Source organism: Rattus norvegicus, chromosome 10 (assembly GCF_021556685.1).
Source record: "Rattus norvegicus strain SHRSP/BbbUtx chromosome 10, alternate assembly SHRSP_T2T, whole genome shotgun sequence".
NCBI classification, from domain to species: domain Eukaryota; kingdom Metazoa; phylum Chordata; class Mammalia; order Rodentia; family Muridae; genus Rattus; species Rattus norvegicus.
This window is the reverse complement of record NC_141543.1, coordinates 7,084,113-7,088,768: the sequence shown is the minus strand read 5'-3', so window position 1 is coordinate 7,088,768 and position 4,656 is coordinate 7,084,113. Positions and strand designations below refer to the sequence as shown.

The following is a 4,656-nucleotide window of genomic DNA, read 5'->3' as shown; positions in this document are numbered from 1 at the left end:
GAACAGAGAGATAGTTTATAGGGACTGTCTATCACATTGTCACTACCAAATTCAGGTTTCTATCCTGATACAAGCTGTGTCTCTTGTTTCCATCAACAGCCTGTTACTGAACTGACCCTCAGAAGAAGTAGCAACAAGGGCATCTTTGTTTGACAAAGTGACATGGGAAGTGACAACTACATGTGTGGTCTTAAAGGGCCTTGGTATACTAAACAGTAAATGGTATCATTAAAGATGCAAGGTATCAAAAATGTCTTTTGATGCACACGGGACATTATAAATACCAGTAATAGGGTTTGCTTAAGGCCCCCCAAAAAACACTTTAAGCAGTAATTGAAAAGTATTGTGTAAATAGCTGTGAACGAGACCATCATTTCGTGTTCTAGAAGGATGGAAGGAGGGGTCGATAAGAACAAATGAACCCCCTAAAAAGGGGTTGGGGCGATAGATGGCTCAATGGTTAGAGCTCTTGCCTGTACCAGTGTGAGGACCAGAATTCAAATCCTCAGGATCCACATAAAGTCTGACACAGTAGCCAACATTTGTAATCCCAGCGCTCTTATAGCCAGATGGGAGGAAGAGACCAGTAAATGGCTGGAAACTCAAGGACCAGCTATTCTGTCATACCTGGTTTTCTCTCCCCACCTCCTCCTCTTCCTCTTCTTCCTCCTCCTCCTCCTCCTCCTCTTCCCCCCCTCTCTCTCTTTTACACACACACACACACACACACACAATTTTTTAATAGCTGGAAGGGTAGGGGAAAAACATGATTGAAATGAGTTTTTAAGGATACATCAGAGATAGTAGGTGTCTTACTTACTGTTCTTTTGCTGTGAAGAGACACCATGACCAGGGCAAATCTTATAAAATAAAGAATTTAATGGGGGGGGGCTTACAGTTTAGAGGGTTGGTCCATGATCATCATGGTGGGGGTATGGCAGAAGGGTATGGAGCAGTAGCTGAGAGTTTTATATCCTGACAGCAAGTGGAAGACAGAGAGCAACCAGGCATGGGCCTCTGAAGCCTCAAAGCCACTCTTGGTGACACACCTTCTTCAACAAGGACATATTTCCTAAGGTTCCAAATAGTCTATCAACTGGGGACTAAACTTGCAATTATATATGTATATATAATATATAATATATATATATATATATATATATATATATATCCATCCCTTGGAAGCCAATATTATTTAAACTCCTGTAGTAGACAAGGTGGAAAGAGAATAGCATTCTAGACAGGGACAACAAGGATCAGCAAGAAATACTGTGGATGGCTGGGAAGACGGCACCTGTGCCTTGGGAAGTATCAGAAGCCATATTTGCAGGCAAGTGTGGTGACACACACCTGGTCCCAGCACTGGGAGCCTGAAACAGGAAGATTTTGTTTTGTTTTTTGTTTGGTTTTTTGTCGTTGTTGTTTTTGTTTTTAGTGCTAAGCTAGCTTGAGCTACACAGCCAGATCAGACCCTACTTCAACCACAGAAAGATCTGCACTTGCCATGAGCATGTAGAGACACCAGAAAGGAGGAGACTGGACTGAATCAGGAACGTCCTCAGAGGTAGGTCGGGTCAGCCCAATCTTATTGTTGTGGAGCCCTAGATCTCTGCCTAAGGGTTTGATCAAAGGTGGTTTGATTATTTCTGTGCTCTGATAAAAATACTCTGACAAAATGCATCACAGAGAGGAATGTTTATTTGGTTTAGAGTCCATTGTTGTGGAGGAAGTTAGGGACAGGCATCTTAACATCACACCGTCTCCACAGTCAGTACCAGAGAGAAGCAAGCACACCCATGCTGCCTCCCTGCTCACTGTCAGCTAGATTTCTCCACTCCATCTCTCAGGGTCTGTCCCAGGAAATGGTACTTACTGCCTTCCTTCAGGGTGGGTCTTCCCACCTCAATTTACAGACAAGACACCCACAACACACCAGACCAACCCACAGGCCATCCCTCAGTAAGACTTTTCTTAGATGATTTTAGGCTGACAGTTAAAAAGCAATTGGCAAAGACAGGTCACCTGTAATAGACAGACATTGCATCTGTGGGCAAGGAAATGTCCCAGGACCAATTCTGGCATCTCATAGTCAACCTTTAGATGCAAAGTGTCCACCTCCTTGCTACCAGGACAAAGGACATGATGTCTCCTGTCAGCTACTAGTCCCACAAAGGCTGTACCCCTATATGAAACTCATCTGTTGACGTTGGTGCCAGCAGAGCAGCAGCCCTGATTGGATGCTGACGACAGCAGTGGTAGCAGCCACGGTGAGCCCCTGACACCCAGGACTTGGACATGGTAGAGGGCTGCTAGCCCATCTTTCAGTGGTGGTTGGTGAGTTCACTGAGTCAGACCTACAGTGTGCTCTGGGGCACTATTCTTAGAAGCTTACTGGAAAGGTCCCCTCCTCCAGTGCCTCTGTGGGCCCCTAACATCTTTCACCCTTTCACCTTTCAGCTTAAAGCAGCTAGGATTTCTACTCAAGAACTCTGACAGAGACCAAAGCAAGCTGGAGCCTGGAAGACTTGGAGGACTGGCTTGTTGACTGCAGGGCAAAGGCAACTTTCTCCACTGTACTGAGCCTCTCTTAGAAGTCAGCAGCCTCTGTGCTCACTAGTGCTTTGCCTATGTGGGATGGGAGGCATCAAGGCAGAGAACAGAAAAGCCACAATACCTTGGCTTCTTGGTGACATCAGCACACTGCTGGGAGGGCTCTAGCCCCACAGAGCCCTGGACAGTCCCATCACTGAACTAATAACCAACTCATGTGGTTTCTATCCCCAGCAACCCAAGCATTCACACTGTACGAGACAAAGGCAATGATTTCTGGGGTGTAGACACACACATACCCAGCCATGCCTAAGCTGCTCTGACTGCCGTGCATGCTCTGTATGCATCTGTTCTCTCCATCAGCCTTATCCACATCAACCCTGTTGGGATACACACATTTCATTCTGTAAAGTATACCCTCTCCCTGTTCCTCCCTGCCCTTTGATGGGCAAAGTGATCTCCTGCCTCAATTCACACAACTACTAAGTTGGGAAGCTGAAGGATGCCCAGATTCCAGGCTTTTATCCACTGTGTTTAATGGCATTGCTACCCAACCTCATTACATTGCAAAGTAGAATCTGTAGCTTTGAACCAGCTCCCTCGCTTTGCTGCAGAGGACAAATCCAGCTTGGTCTCTTACTCTCTGTTCATGATCATACTTTCTGTTGTGTTTTGTTTATTTGAAACAGGGTCTCATGTAGCCAAGGCCAACCTCAGAGAGCTCCTGATCTTTTTGCCTCTACCTCCCAAGTACTAAGATTGTAGGTATATTACAGGTGCTCACCACACCAGTCTTCAGGCCCACTCTGAAATGAAGTTGACAGGACCACCTTCTTGGAAGCTGACTATCGTCGGTGCTGCTTAACAAAGGTGTTTGGCTCCCCACTATGTCAGTGCACACATGATGGAACTTCTGGTTCTCTCGGTCAGGTCACGGTCTGCTCAAAGATTGTGAATAGAGGGAGAACGCAACAGTTTCTGGTACAAAATATTAAAAGCTAGAATGAGACAGGGTTCTATCTGTCCAGCAGAGCAGTGCTCTGGACAGCGGTGGCTCTGCCAAGCAGAGTCCCTAGCCCACACAATATGAGTTAAGCATGAGCGCTCTGGTTCTAAGCCATCTAGAACTGGGCCTTGATGGATATCCTAGTGTGCATTGGTCTGTCTCACTGACTGTTTTCTCCTCCACAGGTATTAGTCTTGTATTTATGAATTCATTTCAACTGAGGAAATGATGTTTTAAATGGCATCTCTACTGAGGGGAGAACCTAAGTGAGCAGCATGGCAACTCTTTATATCACGTTTACTCTGTAGTGTATTAAAGCAATCCAAAAATGCCTAGTCTACTGAAAGTTACAAATATTGTGTGCAAATATTATGTCATCTTGCTTTTTAATATCCCATTGTGTATATGTTATATGCACATGTGTGTATGTTATATGCACATGTGTGTATGTTATATGCACGTGTGTGTGTGTGTGAATGTGTTTGCATATGTGTGAGTACATGTGTGGGCATGTGCACGTGGAAGCCTGAGGCAATGTCTCAGTCAGACCCAGAGCTGGTTGATATGTATAGTCTTGATGCCCAGCTTGATCTAGGGAGCCCCTGTGTCCACTTTTATGTAGGTTTTGGGGATCTAAACCCTGGTCCTTACTTCTGGCTGATACACTAACCACTTAGCAATTTCCCCTGCTCTTTTATGCCTTTTATATAAACAATTTGAGCATCCATGATTTAGAAATCCCTGGGGGCCCTGGATCTTTAGGAATGACTGTCACGTGCAATGTGATTCTTTCCATTGACTCAAAGTGTTCTGCCTAGCTGGACTGTATGAAAGCTTAGACCGAAGCCCTGAAACTTCTAGGGCCAGCCTCCTACCACTGTCAAACTGAGATTCCTACTCAGCTGTGGTCCATCCCTGCAAGTCTAGAACCTGGTTTCCACTCTTGAGTGCCACATGGACTGAGTAAACAGAGATGCAGAATTAAATTACATAGGAAGAAGGCAAGCATCTGAAAGACACAGCATGAAGTAGGAGCATACAGGCACTTTGTAAGTGACAAAGCCTTGCAGGTGGGACAAGGTCACTGGCAACATCGGTTA

General features: G+C 45.3%; 1 long non-coding RNA gene across 1 annotated transcript; it reads left to right on the top strand.

The window, feature by feature from the left end:
- The first annotated feature begins 1,481 nt into the window (after positions 1–1,481).
- LOC148002734 (uncharacterized) lies at positions 1,482–3,887 on the top strand. The gene is made up of 4 exons (XR_015631393.1): positions 1,482–1,564; positions 2,130–2,267; positions 2,458–3,420; positions 3,742–3,887. It is a non-coding gene; the product is annotated as an uncharacterized LOC148002734 (long non-coding RNA).
- The last annotated feature ends 769 nt before the right edge of the window (positions 3,888–4,656 follow it).